At 35.5% G+C, this 24,667-nt stretch overlaps 1 protein-coding gene across 8 annotated transcripts in view; it reads left to right on the forward strand.

Moving 5' to 3' along the window:
- Positions 1-612: 612 nt before the first annotated feature.
- LOC127946125 (histone-lysine N-methyltransferase 2C) overlaps positions 613-24,667 on the forward strand; it is a 155,560-nt gene continuing 131,505 nt past the window's right edge. For 2 of the 8 annotated variants that reach the window (XM_052542433.1, XM_052542432.1), the window contains exon 1: positions 619-931. The gene's annotated coding sequence lies outside the window, so the exon portion shown is untranslated. Of the gene's footprint in view, positions 932-24,667 lie in introns of all 8 variants that reach the window. The other 6 variants (XM_052542427.1, XM_052542426.1, XM_052542431.1 and 3 more) reach the window with 6 other exon arrangements.

Here is a 24,667-nt window from a genome sequence, read left to right on the forward strand (position 1 = left end):
GAGCTTGTGATAATTACTGCTCGTTTTGCCTCTTTCAAAATCATGTAAATGTTTTGTGTCTTTTCCCCCCATAATATTCTTCAGTAAATATTTTAGTGTGACTACTTTGTTTTTTTTTTTGTATGCTTTTATTTACTTTCATGTATTCAGAATAGTGTGTACACGTGTAATAGTGATTGCGTCATATAAAAAAAAAAATATATGTGCAGAGTATTAACAAAGTGAAACTAAAAAGTTTATTTTGTATTCAAAAAATAAAAAATAAACATTGGATGCTATAAGTAATGTGGTTCCAAAATGCTAAATTCTCGGAAATGTAGTGTAAGAACTGAAATTATTTGCTGATAGATGATGAAAGAGTCTGAGTTAAGTAATAGTGCCTCTGTATGCCGATAGCCGACAGGGACTCAATCCAGCTCAATATCCAGAGTCAACTTCCGGGTTTTACCGTCCACCGCTGACGACTCAGAAGACTTTTTACCTTGAGTATGTCCCCATGTATCGCTCCGCAGGGTCAGTGAGACTTTTTAAAAATATCTCCATGCAGTTTTAATCCGAAATAACCTCTATCTTTAACACATCACACGTCATATGTTCGGTTTATAGCTGTTCTGTACGAGTTGTGCGAAATTTAAAACAGAAAGACTGTCATGAATGTTAAATTGGGTCTATTTGTCCGTTACAGTGACAGGCAGTGTTTCGGTCTCTCTTAAACATGGCCACCATGATGGAGTAAACGCTACAACTTTAAAATTGATATAATCGAGGAAAACTATGCTTCTTTCACCCAAATGAGGAATGTTTCGACCTGAAATATCGTACCAAACGCCTTATCCACATGAGAGCTTTGGGAAAAGTTTCTTCTTGGATTACATTCTGAATTAAGTTGGCTGGAAGCTGGAAAGGAAAAAAAGAGAATTGCATCAATTCCGTAAGCAATAGCTACTCTTCATCATTTCACACGCTTTCCAGTGTATCCATATGTTTATAAATTGGTGTTTTAGCTTATGTTTTGGTGAAAGGTGCGTTGTTTTGATGTTTGAAGCGAAACGCAATTGTTGTTTTGGTTTTCATCGGAAAGTGGCGATAGTTGCTGCCTGCGCGAGTGCGAAGAAACATTGTAATGACAGATTGTTATAAAGTCTGAGAGCGCGCATATATCGTTCTGCAGCTTTACGTTTTTAATTTGACCGAGGTATTTAACTAAGGACAGATGAGTCCCCAACCTTTAGAATATACGAAAGTAATCCTATTTCGAATGGGACCTTAAACGACAACGAGGAAGTAACGAGAAAAAATATCATTCTGGGTTATAAAGTTTGTACGCCGTTTCCATAAGAGTAAATGTGACACCGATGTTTTGCTGGCAGAAAGTTGTTTTGTTTTCACATGGGTCCAGCCATCTTACTCGAGTCAAGATAAGAGCTAATAAACCAACTAGTTAATTTCCCTCAACCCAGGGCTAACCTGCTGATTGTATAACTAAGGATTTTAACTTCCTTAGTTGTGAGAGTTATAATCAAGTTAATACGAAGTACAATGCTGTAAAGTTTAGCTGACATGTCAAGCAATGACAGAAGTGACGTCTATAACTACAATTATTCTGCAAACAGGTTGTTTGTGCTCATATTTGTTAAGGGTCTGTATGGAATGTTTTGGTATTTTTTTCTTTAAAAACAGTTTTGTCTCACTCTAGAATCATTTAAAGTGAACTGGAAGATTATAAACTTGTAACGAATTCAAGTTTAAAAACTTTTTTTTTAATATTAGAATTATATTACGAGTGACATCATTTTAAATATACACTTTTATTTAGACATTCATACAGTTCGTGCTTTGTATTTCTATGCATTGTAAATAAGGTTGTATTTGTCATCCGCCCGAAGGCATTTTAAGTCTATGTTTGTTATGGAATACTATTTACTGTGCACAGTATTCATTTTCTCTGTATGAAATGAAAACCTATATAGCTACATTGTATACTGCACTTTTTGGCATAGAATGAATGCACCTTGCATTTCCAGTGTGATTATGTAATCATTTCTTCACTCAATATTTGACCAGACGACCTAGTACCTAGAATTAACACACGTTAAAAAAAGGCGCAATAACAAGGAATACAAAAGCAAACTAGCCTTTATTATTGTTGTTGTTGTTGTTGTTTTATTTTATTTTTTCATGTACAAGATTATAACTGGATCCCACTTGCTGCCATATGAAAACTAACTATTAAAGTAAATAGTACAAAAAATAGTAGGCAGTATGTAGCACCCCATATTTAGAAAGATATTTCCATGTTGAAGATGGCCTTTCAGCTGCTTTTGCAGCTCTGCTGAATGATTCTCATAATAGTAGGAGACCAATTTTCACTTTAAGTGGTTTAATGAGACACAAGGGAATTGTTTGAGTTCAGTTACATCAATGGCAGCCTTTCCAGAGGAGTTCAGATCTTACTTGCTTATCATAATCCACTAGTACGGTTGGGCGATGTGTTCCGTGAAACATCGAGATTGACGTTGACATCTGGGGAGCCATCTGCCAAAACACTGAAAATAATGATATATTTTTTAAATGATATAATAAAACGATATAATTAATTTCGATTTTGGCATGCTCTGCAGCTGACCACTAAAGGCCCGGGTATACTTCACTTCCCATCTTCAGTTCCATCTCATGCACAGCCCAACCATACAATCCACCACAGTGGCCTTACAGAATCTGCTCACATATAAATATACTGGGAAAATGCCATGGACTGGAAAGCTAAAGTTGTAAATAATTTAATATTATTTCTTTTTTTTTGTTTAAAAAGTTACTGCCAAGTAAAAAAAAATAAAAATGACCATCACATTTTCTGCAGTAACATTTGCAGCCAAAGTAGTTATTATGATGTTGTTTTCATAACAAGTCCTGTGTGTTAACTGGTTGTTGTCTGGTGTTACATGCATTCAGTGATCATTGACACCAGAAGCCCTCTGGTTTGGGCTACTTAATGTCCAGTCCCTCACCTGGGCCTGTTGAGTTTCAAGTTGCTATTTCGTCACGTTTGTCTCGAGTGAGAAGTTACAGAGACTAGTATCTGGTGAAGGATTGATTTGCCCTAGCATGCTCAGTTTACTGTAATCTACCAGTGTTACCTGGAACAAAGTCTGAATTCTCTAGAATCTTGTTTGCTGTGGCAAGAGTGCTGTAGCTGTTTCTTATGGCTCTTCATTGTGTAATATGTTTTTTTTTTTTTCAATCTTAAGTAGTCAATGTATTATTGTAATATAAAGGCTTTATTGTTGCTGGGAATATTTTGGAATTTGTACTGACTATTCTCTGCCGCAGTCCTCCATAAGTTCTGATTGAAAGCCCATAATGTGATTGCGAATGTATTAACATAGGTGCGCGTTATAGAAGTCTTGTCCTCCTCTTGTCACCCTGCAACTGTCTAGTAGTTTATGGATCCAATTTATGGACTGAAACAGATGGTTATATCATTATCACTATAATCATGGCAAATTTTCCAGCAAATATATAACAGAGTCCCATGTGGCTCCATTGTGCATTTAATCATTTTTAAAAATTGATGCCACACTGCAGGCCCGATCAAAGCAGGAGATGAAGGAATTTTCTGGGCTCAGTATAAGCGTAGAACACTTGGGGACACTTAATATCCAGCGATATCATCGACTTGATTGCACAGATACTATTTAAACTGAACTGAGCTGGATGATTACATCACTGAATTCAATGATGAACTGTCTTTAACTGAAAATTGAGTGTTTATGATTGTCATTTTGCATTATTGACACACTTTTTTCCTATGTAATACTGGAAAATGCTTTGACAATCTGTATTCTTAAAAGCACTATATAAATGAAGGTGACTTGTCTTGACTAAGCTCAATCAACAATATTCATTTTTTTTTGCCAAGACAATGTGAAAGCTTCTCATTCCTGCCTTTGTACTTTTTGAAATGGTCCCCATTTACTTCCATTGTAACTGCCGGTAACCTAAATGTTTGCTTCTTTTAAGAGAAAAGGAGAGAGAAGATGAAATCAATGCTTGTGGTAATCAATATTATGCATGAACCACAAATGCTGTCATTTGAGATTGACATGTACTGAAGTAGTAATATTCTTTAAAGAAATAATTGAACACTTACCAGTAACCATTCACACCTCCACTTATATTGTCCTTTTTTTATGCTTGATGGTTTTAGACATGTTTTTTTTTTTATATAAGTATCTATAATATATATATAATCAGGGCTTGAATTTCGGTGCGGGAATGCGGGGATTGCGCATAATTTAAACCATTCCCGCAAGGTTAGCTTTTATAGTGCGAGAAATTCCCGCACAAATATATTTGCTTCATCTCAGAGCAAATGATTAAAAAATAAATTCACAGATGCGAGAAAAAATATGTCAAATTGTCTAGTCAAATTGTCTTTTATTTTCAAATTTAACTCCTCAATCAGCGCTGGACCGGCATTTTCTGTCTCAGCGCTGAGCTCATAGACAGTAAACGGCGGAGCCCTGGCTGCTGTAGACAGATCATGTTTCACGCTGTCAATGCAGCGGTCTGCGTTGCGCTGATCTTATTCACACTATCAAGTGTAGGTGCAGCATTCTAACATTTTGAGTCAAAATGAGCTGTTTGTGAAGAAATTATCCGCTTCCAAATTGTCGTTGTAATAACGAAACTGAAACATTAAAAAACATTTTGCTCTTTATGGTGTGCGAGTGATAGAGCGCGGCAGCAACGAACCAACTGATCAGCTTACAGCGTCACAACATTGAATGCTCGGTCGAACAGCTGATCATAGCTGTACAGGGCGCCTTTATTATTTTTCATCTCCATAAATCTATCTATAAATATATCTAGTAATAAAGTTAACGCAAGGGCTAGAAATCAATTAATATTTTGCTGATCCTTCTTGTCATCATGGAGAGCGCAGTTGGTTGCATGGCAACTGACAGACGCCACGAGAGTGCAAGCGCTTGTGGAAATGAGACTGCGGTGCGCGCGCCCGAGCTTTCCACTTTTTTGAGCATGTGACTGCGCGTTTCCCCTTGTTTTCTATTCATTATGCGCAGCATATTTCCCGCGCGCACAAACACGGCCACAGACAATGAATTGTTTGGTTAGCGTAGTAGTTTAAATATGGACCGTTGGCTGAAGCGAAAGACAAGTTCGGATGATGCAGATCACGATCCAAAGAAAAAAGTTTTCACTGAAATGGAGAAACTCATTCAGACAGCCATGGTCATACCAGTAACGAGTGTGTCGTGTGAACGTGGATTCAGCACACAAAACAGGATCAAAACTAAATTCAGAAATTCACTGAATAATACAAGTCTCACAAATCTAATGATCATTTCAGAGCTTGGACCTTCCCTTGAGCAGTTTGACTTCAACAGAGCCATCATCAAATGGAAAGAAATGAAGATGAGGAGACAGATGAGAAACTTAGAATAAGTCACATGAAAAAAAGAAATGGAAAAAAATGACTGAAATAGAACTGAAATGTATGAAAGACATAAATACTTATAGTTTAAACTGAGTTCTTAATATCAATTTACGATATCAATATCAAAAGTAAAAAAAAAAGCAAAGAATTGAACTGAACTGAAATACATGAACTGAAATAGACATTAATATATAGAATAGGCCTAGTTTAAACAGAGGTCTTAATGTCAATTTGAAGAGCATGATGTATTTTGTATAAAGTTTTTTTTTTTTTGTTAACTGATTTGAGAACTGGAAATGCACAATTCATGCATACAAATCTGTAGATATTAATAAATGAACATGATTAAATTAGACCGATGCATCAAAAGTTATTCTCCCCCCCATAATCTTTAGATCCCCCCCATGTGACCCATGTAAGGGGGGAATTCCCCCCCCCAGTTTAAAAAACGAAATTCAGGCCCTGATATATATATATATATATATATATATATATATATATATATATATATATATATATATATATATATATATATATATAATATAACACACACACACACACATACATACATACATATACAGGGCATAAAACTAACTTTTTGCCACACCTGCCAATGGCCGGTGATGTTATTTTACCTGCCATGAAACTCTTTGCAAAAACAGGCCATTATTACTACTACAGTGACTAAAAATATTTACGGTGTTTTTCATATGTCCTTTGCTTACAAAAAGATTTTTATTTTGTCCCAAAACTTTGAGATTCTTGTCCTTTGCATGTTTTTGGCAAACGGAGCAGGCCATCATCGTGTTGAACTTGTTTCACACATATTCTGTTTGCAGTGCATTTGTGGTGCATATTTTTTTCCCCATCCATGTTAACCGATTAGAGCAGGGCTATTCAGTTTATTCAGATAGCAATAATGCTACGGGTGTCTCTATTAAATGCATTTTCCCTCAATTTTCTCTATTAATTATAGCCATTCAGCATTACAGTATAATTGAAAGCCATTATTTTTAACATTTAATAGACTTTGAAATAGGGCTGCTACGATCACGATCGGCCGATCGTCAATGCGCATCTCGTCAGTAAAGCCGGTTCTCTAATCAGAACCACTGATTAGAGAACCGGCTTTACTGACGAAATGCGCATAACGATCGGCCGATCGTGATCGTAGCAGCCCTACTTTGTTTTAAAATCACTTAATATTTCAATCTTCACAAACTATAAATTGTATATGCATGAACTATAAAGATATTCAAGCTATAAAAGTTAACCAATGACTAGAGCAGTCAATTTTTTTTTTCTTTTGTTTTTTGATTCCCATCAATGCCAGCACTTTAAGATTTAAAATTCTTTAAAACCTGATGACATGGATCTGAAACATATCATATTTTCTCCAAACTCTTTGTGGTCATTTAAGACTACGTTTATGAGGGAACTCGCCAGAACTGCATACTTTGTGTGCTTGTTTTCATCTGTTGAACTGCTACTGGTGTGCTGTCTGAAGCGCCTCAGCGTATGTGTACAGTAGGGCTGGGCGATTTTATTGATTCTGCGATATAAATCATTATTTTTTTTCAAGGAAAGTATCGATTCTTTAGCCGTGAGTATCGATACATGTGTCCCATTATAAATCCGCCATGTATACCCCCGTTCACGTTGCAGGAAGAGCGATTTGGTCAGCCAGCCGCTAGTGTTGCTGTAGAGCAAGTTCCCCGTACTTACTTTACACAGACGCAGATGTCTACCTCTTCCTGTTTACCAAGTCAGAGCAAGGATATTCAGAGAATGTTGCCAAGTCTGTGGTTGTTTTTATTTCCGCGGGTCAAAGCGACCCCAATACAAATTATGTGATATATTATTTAGCCCCTAAAATGTGAATTTTACCAAGGCAACCCTGCTAAAAAAAACGTATATTTTAACCCCGGGAAGCAATTTGTTTTATCGGGGAACCTTCTGGAAGCGCGATTGTGCTAGTTTTGGACTAGTTTTGAGAAGCGACTGGGCAGGATTTGTTGTGAGAACCTGGCAACCCTGATCTGAACGCACGTGCTGGGGATATACTTCTAATTACAGGAGCGTCTTTACTGATGAGATGTGCATGAAAATCGCATTCTATTTTTTGCACATCCCTACTTTATTTGTCAGGAATTTTGCATGTATTCAGTGGAAAACCCCAGCTTTAGGCGCATGGTGAACGCTATGGAGCCCCGCTATCCTATTCTAACCCGTGAACACCTCACCAAGGTTTGCATTGGCTACCTCACGTAGGTGTAGGCCTACAGGCCTTAAAATACTCAGGTAAGTTTAAGTTAAATGTTCTTAGAGACTTGAATTATTTGATGTTTTGGAGAAGCCATGGTACTACTGTTTACTTACCTGGCGGCTTGACTGGCTACCTCATGTTCGGTGTCCAGCTAAAAAGCTTTCAAAGAAACTGTTCAGAACAGGCCACTTGCACTTTAACTCTCCATTGTTAATTGCAAATTGCAATGTTGCACTTTATTTAATTCTCAAGGGCATGTAAGGTACAGTTTGCTCTGTTTCGATAAATCTAACAAATTTGCTCAAAACATCTTTGATTAATTTTGTCCAGCATTTATTTTGCAAGCTGTCTGATGTTTTTTGAATTTTTGTTTCAATTAATTCAATCCAAGTAAATGAAACAGTCACAAGATGTCACCAAAATCACTCTGTCTCCTTTAAATCTATCAGAAAATGATGTAAGCATATCGAATTATATCAGATCGTATCGTTGGCGGAATATCGTGATATATATATATATCTCGTATCGGGAGCTGAATATCGTGCATCGTATCATATCGTGAGATTAGTGTATCGCTACAGCCCTAGTGTACAGCCGAACAAGCAACCTTTCAAACCATAGCCTGATTCACTGCACCATGTAGGTGGTGTAACCCCAGGTGTGTGTCTCCACATTCTAGGGTTATAAAGAAGGGAAAAGTTAATCTTCCAAAATGAAGCAGTACCTTCTCAGGTAAAAGTAATTAGAACCGTATGCAGGGACAAGCTGGCCATGAACACTTTGGCTAGAGTAGCAAAAGCATGGCTATTTTTTAAAGAGGATAATACATAGCTACATATCAAACAGTGGACCATTTATCACTGTTATATATTGTCATATTGCCCAGTAAAAGTGCTCAGTGTAAAGAGTTAAGCCATTATTGAGATAACAGAACTTACTAGACGCTGCTTTGAGACTATGTGTATTGTGGATGGTCTATAAATACCTTGACTTGAAGATTGAAGTTGAAGATTCTTACAACAAACCAAACAAAAGTGCAATTGATCAAATAAATGAATGAATGAAACTTAAATCCTGCAAACAAGTGGCTGGGTATCAACGAGCTAAGTCGTGGTATTGAAGGTGGAGAGAGAACTGTACATGCACTCCCCCCACCCACAATTCCTGCCAGCCCGGGACTCGAACTCACAACCTTTTGATTGGGAGTCCGACTCTCTAAACATTAGGCCACGACTTCCCCTTGTAAAGATTGTGCAAATTTAATTTTTCTCTGTGGTGCTATACAGTTCTGTGTAGTTGCACCTCTTGTAGCGATCCCCCTACTACTCTGTTTTGATATTAATTTGCATATAACTTTTGGCGCAAGATTGTTTAAACATTTAAAAAACATTTTAATAACAGATGAATTTATAAAATTTTCAAAACTAAGCAAACTATATTTTTGTAAAATGCTACAGTGATGCCATCTGGTTGGTTTCTTATCCAAAACTTTTAGTGTTTGTTTATATAGGGATCTAACAGGTTTAATAGTCAGTTGAGAAACCTGACTCCAGACAGTCACACAGTAAGATAAGTGTGAAAAAAATCATTGCATGCATGTATAACTTGGCTGCTTTCGAGGAAATATATGGTCTAATCATGTAAAAACAATTCAGATTTGTTTTGATTGTTCTACATAGCTTCTTAACATGCATATCAAATTTCAAATGAGAGTCTAAAATAACACCTAAATAAGTAAAATTATTAACTGTTTCAATTTCCTTTCGATTGATCTTAATTATAAACTACTCATTTCCTTCTTTCTAATTGAAAAACACATTGAGACAGTTTTTGCACAATTCAGGGACAAACAACTGTTCTGTAACCACTGTGACACACCAATCATTTCTGTACCAACATAGCGTTAATCAAAAGCAGAGGTATTTAATGCAGACATTGATAAGGGCTATGGGCTATGCTATGGCATGCAGGAAGTACCTCTGCTTTTTGCAGAATACATTGCCGCTGTGATGACAAAATCTCATTCTCTATATTTCATCAAATTCTTACCTGCCAAGTGGCAACTGCCACTGTTACATGTACTCTCCAATTGCTGATTTATATATGTGTGTGTGTGTGTGTGGAATGTGATCACATTTAGGTACATATTTGATATTCTGTATTCTTCTTTGATTCTCCTTCATTTTCTATGACAATTTTATATATTTTTTTCTCCAGGTATATATTGATGTCTTTAGCCTACATGTTGATTTTCAATGTTTAAGGTTAGGGGTTCAGATCAAATTAAGCGCAAACCCCTCCCTGGTTCCAGTGCTTTTGCCAGGGAAATTTTGTGCTCTTTATGACTTTTTGTCACACTTACCTATTTCCACCAGTAGGGATATGCCGGTATAAAATTTTCCTGTTGCGGTTAATTGCTAATGCTTTTATCACGATATTGCAATTTAGTTTTTTTAGAAAGCAGTCATAATACAGTATAACAGGTTAAATAACTTTTTTCTTATAACAAAAATAACTGAACATTTAAATACAATAAAGTAATACAAAAGAAAATATAAAGTTAAAAGTTTTACACAGATTAAAGTGCAAAAGATCTATAAAGAAATATAGGTATCACTTTACAATAAGACCTCCTTAGTTAACCCTCTGGAGTCGATCCCCGCATATACTCGTGATGAGGCATTTTCTCTTGATAACCCTGAAAAGAACTTAAATTACACTTTCAGTTTTGATCGTACAGATAAGAGCAATACATCAATCGAATCTGTAAAGAGTCTACTTTTATTTGTATACAGACGTAATAACAACAAAACTTTGTGCATTTATAAGGTAAATATAACAAACAATGTGTGCTGTCTGCAGGCTTTGTCTGCACTGATCTTCATTTAGAAACTGTAACTCAGTTAATACTTAATGAAGAGATTTGAGAGATATATCTATAGAAAGCTTGACATGTTGACTTTTAAACTAAACAAGTGCTGCCGAAAACAAACATTCTGTGATAAAGTAATCCATATGAAAACTACGCGATGTTCAGTCTTTCGCGTCTCCCTTCATTATCTTCTAATGTGACCACGCCCCCGCGCTGAACACTCTATTGAGACTGAAGCGCACGGCTTGTAAACGCCCATATAGAAAACAAAGCAGAGAGACTGTTCAGTTTATTTTACTGTTTGCTTCGCGATGAGAGGAATAATTCACCCCAAAAAGATGTGATGTGGATTACCTCAGGATTTGAGATTTGGATTTCCTCAGAAAAAAGGAATGAAGTGCTTTATTCAGCACTTTTTTTTTTATATACTTGTACTAGTTTTCACGTAATGTGTAAACAATTAACTAGTTAGACATTTTCCAAACTATAATTCCTGACATTCAAAAGCTTGACGTAAATAATATAAATGTATCAAATAAATGTAACTGTAACAAATGTAACGAACAATGGCGTCCTTTCAATTTATCAAAAAAAACAACAACCCTGAAAACAATATTCTCAGCTCTTTTCCACATTAATAATAATAATAATAATAACAATCATTTTTATTTTTTTTTTTGTAGAAAATCAGTGTTTGATTGAAGCAATGATGCTAAAAATTAAGCTTTGAAAGTCAGCTTTGATTGTTCCTAATAAACTGTTCTGCGCTCGCAAGTGAATATTAAATTATTTTGTGGGATAATTAAATATATTCTAAATGAACTACAAACATAAAAAATCTGTACATTTATTTTGTCCTCATATTCTTTCTTGTAACTCTTCCCCCTCAGTCACAAACCTGCTCATTATTTTGCTCGTTATATGGGCCTTTGTCTTCTCAGGTGTAAATCACAAAATGCTAATAGTTCACGCCCCCTCAATAAAGAATCAAAACACTTTCAGACAATACATAGGGTAGGTTGTAGTCCAGATTAAAATAAAATAAAAATATAAAAGTTTGAAAATAGCCTATTTAGTCTAAATATTTAAGTATTTGGCACTGTGATGAACACCGTAGCAAATCCTCAAAGTCTGAATGGCTGTTTAAAATTATTTAAATTTGTTTTAGAAAGTGGTGGAGCTGCTTTATTTATAGGGTAAGGGTAAGGGCTGCATTTTCTGCAAGTCTAGCCATCTGCTGCCAGAGAGTGAATGTGGTTTCATTGAGCGCATCTCTCACGTGTTCCTCATGTGCTTCTCATGCATGCTTGTTTACATCAGAGCGAACACGTGTCTTACAAGCAGTTGTGCATTTGATTTGACAAGCAGATGATGGGGAAATCATTTGCAAAATGCAATAAAAAAATTTGTAATATATCATTATTCACGGTATATTAAAGTGCCCAAGATAACAATATTACAGTGATATTGCATTACCAAATACCGATATCGATATTAGAAAGTAAAAAAAAAAAGACATATTAGCTGATATTCTTAATGTGCAGGCTATATTATAGTACAGTATAGTCAAATGTTTGGATACACTTCCCATTCGTGTGCCCAAACTTTTTACTGGTACTGTATATAGAACACAATATGTAGCCTAAACAGAATATATAAACACATTTTTGCAATGATAAATAAAATGTGGTAATCAAACTCTTATGATGTGACAAACATAAGCCTAACTTGATATTAAGAAATTAAACATGGTAACAGTGTAGGTCAAGCAAGCTACTGCCAAAACAACAGGGACATGTTTAAGCTGGAAGCACAGCTTTTTCAAGTGTAAACCACTTAAATACGTAAATGAATAAATAATTATAATTTTCACAAACTCTGTAATGTGCATTTTCTGGGAATCAAATGAACATGTAGAACATTCATATTCAAATCATGTTTTTGCAGTTTAATATTCACAGACACAGTCAATATATATGTACTGACCTGTTTTTTATTTATTTCATCTAAAATAAGACCAATTCCATGAAATTCTACATTATACAGTAAATTCAGTTTTTATGACTGGATTCCATGATTCCGTCTATGTTTTCTGCAACCCAGAGATCATAGCGCCGTCAATTGGACTGCAGAAAGATACTAACTTTTCAATCTGCTATGTTACTGACTGCACTGACAGACTATGCTGACTTATGCCGCGTTTCCACCGAAATTACCCAGAACTTTTTTCCCATGAACTTTTTTCCCCCCAGACCTGTTGCTTTCTGTGTTTCCACCGCTGATCGCGTCTTTGTAAATAAACCAGAGCTTTGAGTTTTAAACAACAACATTCTCGCCTGAAATACTTTTAAAATTACATTTTATGACACAATAACAGTAATATTTTGAAAATGATCAGAATAAATGGTGGTTGAACCCAGCCAATGCTGCGAGAACTCAACCAATCAGGATGTTTAGCGCACAAGTCCCGCCCCCGAAAGTTCCGGAACTTTGAAAAAGTACCACATCACCAGCAGGGACTTTCTGAGGGGCATTTTTTTACCCAGAACTTTATTTAGTTTCTGGTTCTTGTGGTGGAAACCAGTGGTGGACAGTAACGGAGTAGCTTTACTTCGTTACTGTACTTAAGTACATTTTTCAAGTATCTGTACTTTACTTGAGTAATTTTATTTTGAGTAACTTTTACTTTTACTTCACTACATTCCGAAGCATAAAATCGTACTTTTTACTTCACTACATTTCATAAAACATATCGTTACTCCCTATAATATATCACGTGCTCCGAGACGCAGAAGCGGTGTCTGATTCATCATGAATGAACTGAGTCTTTTCAAAATAAACCTTTAAATCGGATCGCGAATCGCACCAAACGATTCGTTTAGGAATTAGAATGATCCGATTGCAGCTGTTCTGGAGTCGACCACTCACTGATTCAAATGAACCGTTTAGTGCGAGTCTCCAGAAGTAAGAACCGGGAGATCTTGTGAGCGCGCGTGCGTCTGATGTTGCTAAAAGTAAGGTCAGAATTTTCAGTTGTTTGGGAACTAAATCCGTTGTAAAGAGTGATCTATTTAAGCCCACTGAAATGCTCGAGTGCAGACACATCAATATTAGGTAAAAAAAAAAAAAAACAACAACAACTTTAAATAACACAGATTAAATACAATAACTCATGCACGTTCAAATTCCCCGCTGCCATAATGTTAACAGTTTTATTAAAATGTCCTAGACGAGTAGACAGACATGAATGTTTATTCATAACCGTACTGAAAATAAGTAAATATTGTTAGCTGATGAAAACTGTCTAGCTAACAAGCTTGTTGGTGCTAAGTTGAGGTAATTTTTTTAAATAATGTCCAAATATTTTTATTCAACCACCTATATATATATATATATATATATATATATATATATAGAGAGAGAGAGAGAGAGAGAGAGAGAGAGAGAGAGATTACATCTGGGTAGAAAAGAAAGGATGTGATGTTCAGAACATGGTAACTACAGTAATTATTAAACTGGGAAGAGATGCACCCCGTTTGGCCAGGGTAGTTTTTAAACCATAGACAAGGTCTGAGAAGGAAAAAATCATTATGAAAATATAATTATATTTTCCATAATGTTCTTCCTAACTTCAGGCCTTATTATCATGTCATATATAAAGTTACAGTACAGACCAAAAGTTTGGACACACCTTCTCATTCAAAGAGTTTTCTTTATTTTTATGACTAAGAAAATTGTAGATTCACACTGAAGGCATCAAAACTATGAATTAACACATGTGGAATTATATATGGAATTATATTAATAACAAAAAAGCTTGAAACAACTGAAAATATGTCATATTCTAGGTTCTTCAAAGTAGCCACCTTTTGCTTTGATTACTGCTTTGTACACTCTTGGCATTCTCTTGATGAGCTTCAAGAGGTAGTCACCTGAAATGGTCTTCCAACAGTCTTGAAGGAGTTCCCCGAGAGATGCTTAGCACTTGTTGGCCCTTAGCTCACCCCTAAACCATCTCGATTGGGTTCAGGTCCGGTGACTGTGGAGGCCAGGTCATCTGGCGCAGCACCCCATCACTCTCCTTCTTGGTCAAATAGCCCTTGATGCCTTCAGTGTGACTCGACAATCTTCATAGTCATGAAAATAAAGAAAACTCTTTCAATGAGAAGGTGTGTCCAAACTTTTGGTCTGTACTGTAACTTTGATGTTCTGTAAAACAAACTTTAAATTACTTTGTTCTTATTGGTGAAAAACAGATGGTCAACTCTGTTTTCTCTCAGGTACATCACAGTGTAAGCTTCACAGTGAACATTACTCTCATCAGCGTAGTCCATATCAACAACAAAAATATATCTTGACTCCATATAGTGGTTATTTTGGAAAAAATCCCAGGTATTTTGAGCAGTAGGATTATAAAAAAATATGTGCTAATATAACATTAAATTAAGTAGCCTATATAAAATTGCAAACATCTATCTTTCAGTACTTTTGTACTTAAGTACATAAAAAATTGAGTACTTTTGTACTTTCACTTGAGTAAGATTGAAAAAGGAGTACTTTTACTTTTACTGGAGTAATATTTTACTATACGTATCTGTACTTTTACTCAAGTACTTGATTTGTGTACTTCGTCCACCACTGGTGGAAACACACAGAGTACCAGGCCAAAGTCCCTAGTTCCTGGGGGAAGTTCCTGCGGTGGAAACGCGGCAATAGTGTCTGCGCTGCAACAGGATGTGACAAAGTGACCGTTGAAAATCATTTGAATTTGGGGTCAGCACGTCATAACTAGAACGAGGCATTTGTTTATTTGCATCCAGGGTTAGCAACATCACTTATTATAATGGGTTCTATTCTACACCGGACGAGAGCAGCGTGACAATACAATAATTGTATTTTTTTTTTGGTCGCACAATGCAATGTGATGTGAACGATGTGATGAGCATAATTTCTGGGCTGTGGTGCAGCTGGTATAAACACCAGCATTGACTGAATGATCCGCACCGGTGGCCGTAACTCAGGCTTCATCGCGTGCCGTGATGCACAGATCAACTCAATTCAAATCTCAAGCAATTCAAAACCATCATGGCCGTATATGTTTGATGCGTCTTAGCAGTAGGGTTGGGTACCGAAACCCGGTACCAATATGTAGGGCTGGGCGATATGGAGCAAAAAATATATCTTGACATATTTTGCTATATTTCGATATACAATATATCTCTCGATATCTTTACAGGAAAAATAACCTCGCAAAAACGACTGCAAAAAAAAAAAATGTTTAGGGCCCTATGAAATGTTTTATTTTTTCTTCACCATATGTTTTATTGTTGCCTAATTCTGTGTTTTAGCATGTGTAATTATTTAAATGCATAAAAACAACTTAATTGGCTGAATCGTTTTCTTAAAATAGAAAACCTTATGAAATGTTTTTTTCCCCCTCTGAAATTCTGTGTATTTATGTTTTTCTGGTTATCAAATGAAGGCATAAAACATTCATTTAATTTATCTTTTAATTATTGAAAATGAATTTTTAATATCGAGATATCGCCCACCCCTACCAATATGGCACCGGTACCTACGGAACCGGTATGCACCGAACCGAAGAACGTAGATTTCAGTGCCTCATTTCAGTGCCTCTTAAATACCTGAACGATCGATTATTTGTCCTGGTCCCCCTGAAATGTACCCAAGAAGCATGGGCGTCGCTAGGCTTTTTTAGTGGGGTTATAGCATTTAGCTCCATAAACTATACACATTCGCGATCGCGTCCCAGTCAGTCCCCTTATATTTTATATGAAAATGACGACAGATCTGTCTCCTCCTCGTCTTTCAACGCACTTTTTAATCTGCAGACCACGGCGGAGCAGCGCGAGCTGACTCAGACACAAACAGAGGACACAAGGTGTGTGTTTATCGATAGATTGTATATGTATCAGTGCAGATCTTTGTCATAAATACAGTTTAAAAAAGGTCACGTGGGAGCAATTGGTTTCCCATTTACTGTAAAGTTTTCGTTGTTCACTGCTCATCACACCACAGCTTTTTCCTCCAGTGACGGTCTAGCCCTTAACACATATGAATGCATTACACTTATTTAATTATACATGATTTACTTACGTACTTTATACATTCACTACTGTGCAAATTAGTCTTAGACTGTTGTCAGACTGCTTGTGCATTCAACAATCTCACTAGATTATTATTAAAATTAATGGCAAAATGAATGTTTGGAAATGTAAACTGATATTTCCTACTGACACACTAAAGCAAAAGATATAAATAACTGGCTTAAAACCCTTTTTTGGGGTGAAAATACTAAATGACCATACAGTGATTTACTGTATCAACTGATTAAAGACAGTGACAGACAGCACTGATTTTAACTAAACATCAGTGATTGACAGAGATGCAGTATTATGTGTGGTTTTCTATCAAAAAATGACCCAGATCATGAAATACATTTATTAGCCTTAGATTAAGGGAAGCACAACTTGGGAAATGAGAGCATCCAAGGAGTGTGTGAATGCTATGGATTTATAAAAAAAAATGTTTTTTAATGTTATCCTTTTTAGTTTTTTTAGTTATTTTTATAGAAGTATCGATTCAGGCACCATTTAGGCACCGGTGCAGTTTTAAAAGTATCGAAATGGCACCTTTATTGTATAAAACCCAATCGATACCCGACCCTACTTAGCAGGGGGCATATTGTCCAAGTTTGTATCACAGTACATTTTGAATATTGCTGTACACACACCACGTTACTTTGGGAGGTGTATTTCGTTTTTTTGGGTTCGATTTGAATATTGTTACACCCCTACTTTCCTGTAAAAAGTCTAGGTAAGTTGGGCTTGGCCGATATCTCCTTTTGGCCTTGTGCATTACAGAAGATAGATTTTGTTTCATGTTGTTTCACAAATTATGTGTGATAACCTGCATGTTTTTAGAAATTCACCCACATAGATGATTTGGTACTTCAAGTGAACCCAAAGTCTAAAGCTGTTAAGTTGCTAATGATAAACTTTAGCATAAGCTTGAAAGCTTTCTAGTTCTCTTTTGTGATCATGCTATATTTGGCAACTTCATCCCTGGTGTTTGCACTTGTTATCTTTTTTTTATTTATCTGTTTTTTTTATTACTTATCTGCATTGCATAATCTACTTAATAAATTTCACATTTGAGGCATTTACGATTTGGACATGTATCCGATGGGTATGTAGCGATAAACGAGAACAACTGGAAAGAGATGCATGTTTTATTTGATATTAACATTTAGTCTAGTATTTTAAATAGTCTAGTATTTTAAATGTAATTTACATTTAATTTGGAAGGGTTGGTATTGTGTATTCTAGAACTGGCAATTGTTTATGTATTGACTTTTATATAAGGCCCTGTGTAAACCTTGAATTGTCATCCGTCTTGTTTGAGGTAATACCAAAGTTCAGTCTAAAAATAAGTATGAAGCAGTCCAATTAACATTTAATCGTTATTATTTTTTATTTTATAATTTTTTTATATATTTAATTTGTTGTGTACTGTTGTTGAATTTGGGAAAACAAATATTTGGAAGAAACTTTGAAGAAAGACTTCCTTGTCCAAAATAATATATAAAATAAATAATTGTCCAACAATAAATATTTGAGCAAAATGAGCATGTCAGTCAGATTTGTTATGCTCCTTTTTTACTGCTCCTGCCTTTGTTTGGCATGAATGTGACCAGTGACGTACATTCACGTCATATTCAATTCAAGCAAACTGTTCTCCAAACTGTTAATCTAATCACTAAACAGGTAAAAGTTTCTCTTTAAGGATGAACAAACTGGCGTCATTTAGTTTGAAGTTTGGTATCTGAAAAAACAAAAAAACAAAAAAAAAACATGGCAAACAGAAAGAGAAAGTGTGTATTATAGCTCTCTATATGAAGCATACAAACTTAAAAGAGCCACAAAACGCCAAAGACATAAAGAATTGTTAATGAATTATTTATCATTCTGACTGAAAAAAAAAAAAAATATATATATATATATATATATATATATATATATATATATATATATATATATATTAGGGGTGTAATGGTACGCAAAAATCACGGTTCGGTACGTACCTCGGTTTTAAAGTCACGGTTCGGTTCATTTTCGGTACAGTAAGGGAAAGAAATGCAAACGTTAAACTGCAGGTTGTTTATTACTATAAACTTTTTTTACAATTTGTTTACACTTTTTTTAAATACTTTTTAATAAAATATATATAAAATAAAAAAGAATAAGAAATAAAATACTGCTGCAAAGTTCTCCAGTAAAAAAAAAAAGACTCTCAGTATCAAACCAATATCATATAATAAAATATAATGAAAAATACAAATAAATAACTATGATTACAGTGCAGAATTACCAATCCCAGTTTGTAAGCCTGCGCATATTTTAAAAATATAACTTTTCCAAAGCGTAAAGTGCAGCATCAACAATTTCAGTTTTTAGACCTGCTCAGATTTCGTTATTGTGTTGGACCGATCGGGATTAAGAGCAAAGGTCTGTTTAAATGCAGACGGGAGATGCGTTTGAATTACAATAGTTTTTTCCTAGTTGTAGTGATGCTCACACTCGCGTGATGCTTTTGAAAACCTTAGGCCGGTGACACACTGGCATATTGCACCTGTCAAACATGGTCAATACTGTTGACGGTGTCCTTTATCAGTAGGTCCTTTATCATTATCGGATAGCGTGTTTCATTTTGTTTCATATTGTCTCGCCACTAGTTGTAGTGATGCTCACACTCGCGTGATGCTTTTGAAAACCTTAGGCCGGTGACACACTGGCATATTGCACCTGTCAAACATGGTCAATACTGTTGACGGTGTCCTTTATCAGTAGGTCCTTTATCATTATCGGATAGCGTGTTTCATTTTGTTTCATATTGTCTCGCCACCGTGCTAGTGGATCTGCCGTAGAGTCAATTGGTTGATCTTGGAGATAGCGGGTTAACTCCGTTTCAGCGCGCGCTCTGATCGGTAAAGGGGCAGAGATTTCAGACCTCCGTTTATTAAGGAGATCTGTCACAAAACTCATCATCCGCGCCAAAGTTTTTTGAGCAAATTTCAAAGCCGCACCCGCCCACCATCCGCTGATTGTTTTGCGGTCTATGCTTTGCTGATGCGAGCCGCAAAAAAAAAAAAAAAAAAAGCCATTGTCTGTTTTGGAAAGGATGCAGCAAAAATATTTAATGCTAGAGTATGAGGCATAGGCCTACGCTGAGTTTCATTTACAATGAGATGCGCTCTAGTTCACAGTGCAATGCAAGTGAACCCGGCGCGCTGGTGCTTCCATGTCACGGTTATCATTGTCTGCTATATTTGCTTTTTATTTATTAAAATACATGCAATTGGTTGATGAAACATCTATTAAAATTAAGATAAAATTTGTTCAAAACGAAATTCGTTTTTTAAGAAAGGTTTTCTACAAAGCAAAATTTAATGAAGTGGTAAATATCATGTCTGACGATTTACAAAACTTCATTAAGTGGTAAAAACCATGTCTCCCGATATATTGCGCATCTGATGATCCTATCTAAAAAATGAAAATAATTTTTGATAAAAAATGTTTGTAAAAAATATTTTAGTGACACGGTTTTGGCTGTTATAAAGTTCTAATGACGGTGTTCAACTATAACCGCCGGTCTCACGGTTATATACTAACCGTCACACCCCTATATAATATAAAATAAATGTGAGGTTGGTTTATAATTTTACACAATTACATTTTTTATCAATACTTTATTTAAACGTAGTACATGTAAGTATATAACGTTTTGTTTTGTGTAACCCAAACTTTTTTTTTTTTTTTGTGTCTAAAATCGGCCGTAATTTTTTAAATGTTATTATTTTAAAGAGATGTTCAGATCAACTTCTCACGTGTTGGATGAGAAACGAAACGGACTAAACTGTGACAAAACTTAAATGTTTTTTTTTTGTTTTTGTTTTTTTATTAGAACTTGCATACATGTTTGAAAAGCCAGAAATAAATGTCAGTTCTGCATTAGGATGATTATTTTTTATTTTACCTTAAAATTACATAGACTTAATTTAATTAAAAAATCACCTGCTGTAGTACACTGAAGAAACATCTTACTGAATATGTGTTGTTTGGACTGTAGAACTATGCAGTTGTTGCCTTTAATTTCACATGGTTAGAGTTAATCTTTATATTTAAGGCCAGTTCTCTGTTTCAACCCAATTCAAAAACAAAAGCTAAATGCTGATGTCTGTACCATCTATGTTTGTATTGAATGTAGCTACTTATTGTGCAGTAACTGCCTTTAATTTCAGATGGTTACGGTTATTGTTTTCAATAGCCAAAAGCAGGTTTGGCCCATTAAATACCAAATATCTTGTTTATGCACACTTTATTTCTTTCTTGTTTGTTGCTTAAAAGATTTTTAAAAAAAATCGGAAATCTGTATCGGGATCGGCCAGTTTGCTTGTAAAAAATCGGTATCTGAATCTGCCAAGAAAAATCATGATCGGTGCATCCCTAGAGCCAAAAGCAGAACGAAATGGCGTGACTCATCTGAATCGCGCCACACTGATCGTTTATCCTCTCAGATCAAAGTTCAAACTGCTGCGCAGTGCGAGCACACTAGAGCAGATGTGTTTACTTGGTCAAACAACCGGATTAAACACCTCTGTGTGATTTCAGTGTGAAGCACGAATTGAGCGATAAACACAAATTAATCAATGATTTAAACTTGTTTAAAGCCAAACAGGAGAAACACTGTGCAACAAAAGTCAGAAGGCTTTTCAATCTACAAGTCAATATCATTTACCATGGATTGTGACAGAAATGTGGGATATTCACGTTGAATTTTATTACAGGAGTAATGGTATATAATTCTAGTATGTGTTTGGGATTAAGCTATAGGCTGTCTGCATTTATACTGCATATTTTTTGACTGCTGTTTTTCATACAAATAGGCTACTTAAAAACCATATAGTTATATTTTTACCACTGTATTTAGGAGCTATATGTGTTGTTTTAACTGTGTTTATCTTGATTTAAATGTATGCTACTATGGGAGACCAATGCTTAATTTAGAAATAAATCAAAAGTAAGAATCAATTTAAGCATATTTAACCAATTTAACTGAGGTTGCTATATTTTTTACAGATGGTACTGATTTTGATAATGAACGGATATTAAAACTCTGCATCCTTACTCAAGCTACTCTCAAATATGCCTTTCTAAGAGATTAAAAAGTGGGGATAATATTATCAGGCAACCCAAACCTGTTTCTTGATTGAAACGCTCTTTAGAACATGCAAAAAATAAGATACATTTTTCTATTTAAATATTTATTTTAAGGAAAATGAATGGTCAGGTTTCTACAACTTTAACTCTAGGTTATTACATGCAGAGTTTTTAGGTCCTATAATTAACACCTCTGTTTTTTTCATAATTTAGCAGTAAGAAATTACTTCTCATCCAGGTTTATTATAGACTTTGCATTCTGTTCATTTTTAGAATTGGTATGGTTCTCCGTGCCTTTAAGAAATCTAGAGCGAAGTATCATAGGCATAACAGTGAAAGCCTACACCGTGCTTCCTGATGATATCTCCCAAGGGTAATATGTAAAGCGTGAAAAGTAACGGTCCTAGTACTGAGCCTTGAGGTACTCCATACTGCACTTGTGATCGATATCATACCTTTTCATTCACTGCAATGAATTGATGGCGTTCAGATAAGGACGATTTGAACAATGCTAATGCTCTTCCATTAACAGGGATGAATCAAATGATTTTCAATGGTCATTTTGTCGTGTCCAGTGTAGACAGACTTTAGCTGTCACGGTGTGGTGCAGCACGAAAACTGTTGCATTCGGTGTAGACACGGTGTGTAAATAAAGGCAAGAATCTGAGTGTGTCTGTCTGTTTGCATTTTTATTATGTTGAGAACCGTTCATCCAATCAAATTCACACTTGGCAGGTGTGTTGAAGTGTCCTATTTTGGTGTAATATGGACACGCAACACGTTCTGAATTAACACATCTTTAGTAAACTACAGAACAGCGCGAGGAGGAAGTGTTGTGCGTCATGCAGGCAGGGCTTATATGTTCCGAGAACAGACACTGCACTAGTGATTAAATAACAAACAGGTCTGTTAAGAGCAATATTTTTAATTTAGACAAATTATTATTAGGCTGGGCTACTGTACGTTTTTTTTCTTTTATGAATGCTGTATTTGAAAGTTTTTTTCCAAACAAGTTAAGCACAAGTTTTTATCATGTGTAAAATTACTGATTAACATCACGGATAAAAGCAGCTAATTTTTTGTACACTAACAATATACTATAGGCATACTACTTACAGAACTACTTACAGTGATTTTTTTTTTAAACTTGATGTGATGATGTGGTAGTCCAGTTTGAAATCGCATATTTGGCAAACTGCCTTTTTTGTCCTCACTCAATTTAAAGTGCTCCCACACAGCTGAGGTCTTCGGCATGTTTGTCTTTTTGTCCAGAGGAATTAAATAATGACGTTCACTCAATGCCAATTCAAGTGAAATATTCGAATCTCAATTGAAAATCGAATGGCTAGCCCTAGACCAAACATCATGGAAAAAGCATTATATACTAGAGAAACATTACAATAGAGCCAGTGTCCACAGCTGAGTCGGCATTTGATGATAAGCAACTAAGCAAAAGCAGCAAATAACTTCAGTGTAAAGTGGCAACATTTAGATCTAGCTGAAGTATATGTAAGTGATAAATCGATTATCAAAATAATCATTAAATGCAGCCCTAAAGTATTTGCTCAAGAGGTTACTCCCTGTTTACAATATGGAGGTCTAGGCCTCCTGAATGCCCCCCATCAGAAAGACTTGAAGTGTTTGTTGTTGTAATTCTGTCTTTCTTGTGTAGATTAACAGCACTGTTTCCGCAAAGCCTGCAGAATACTGAAGTCACCCACTGCAGAATTGGTGTTACTCGCCTAGTGTTGTTTTTCTATAGCCAAGCCAATACTGGCTCACATAAGAGTGCAAGACAAACTGAATCATAGCATGGCATCTCTCATCTGATTGGCTGGAATTCTCCAAACAGCCTCAGTGAGAGGAATCCTGTGCCTGACCGGAGCCTCTCAAATTGCCAAGAGCTCATGAGCGAGGGGTAACAGAGCATAAACAACCCTGTATGCATTTTCATCACATACTTGATAACATTTATATGCTGATACCAAACATATTTGCTGTTATGTTTTAATATAATATTTACAGGAACCAGACTCTATACTATACTATATATATAGCATGTTCGCGGTTTGAAGAAACCCCAATACCAATAACGTGATATTTAGCCCCTAAAATGCTAATTTTACCAAGGCAACCCTTCCAAAAAATTTATATTTTAACCCCGGGAAGCAATTTTCATCGGGGAACCTCCTGGAAGCGCGATTTGACTAGTTTTGGACTAGTTTTGAGAAGCAACTGGGCAGGATTTGTTGTGAAAACCTGGTAACCCTGATCTGAATGCACGTGCTGGAGATATACTTCTAATTACAGGTGCGTCTTTACTGATGTGATATGCATGAAAATCGCATTCGATTTTTTGCTCATCACTATGTAATTTATTTATAAACCTTTGCCAACACAGGAAAATACATCAATCTATGTCTAAATATGCTATGTATTGTACATCATGATATCAAAATAAAAGTTTCTGCATGTGGCCAAATATGGAAAATTGTATGGATTTAAACATCTTTTTATCACGCTGTAAAGTGAAACGTCACCAGACTGTTGCCGCCTTCTGCAGGTATTTGTTTTAATTGATAATGTACTTAAATTTGTTCATATTATGTTCATATTATGTATAGGTTTATTACATTATGTATTTTACATTTACATTACATTTATTCATTTAGCAGACGCTTTTATCCAAAGCAACTTACAGATGAAGACAGTGGAAGCAATCAAAAACAACAAAAAGAGCAATGATATATAAGTGCTATAACAAGTCTCAGTTAGGTTAACACATTTTAACAGTGTTGTTCAATACAGTCATGTAATTTCTTAGTTTTGAT

The sequence above is a fragment of the Carassius gibelio genome, chromosome A24 (genome assembly GCF_023724105.1).
Source record: "Carassius gibelio isolate Cgi1373 ecotype wild population from Czech Republic chromosome A24, carGib1.2-hapl.c, whole genome shotgun sequence".
Classification (NCBI taxonomy): Eukaryota; Metazoa; Chordata; class Actinopteri; order Cypriniformes; family Cyprinidae; genus Carassius; species Carassius gibelio.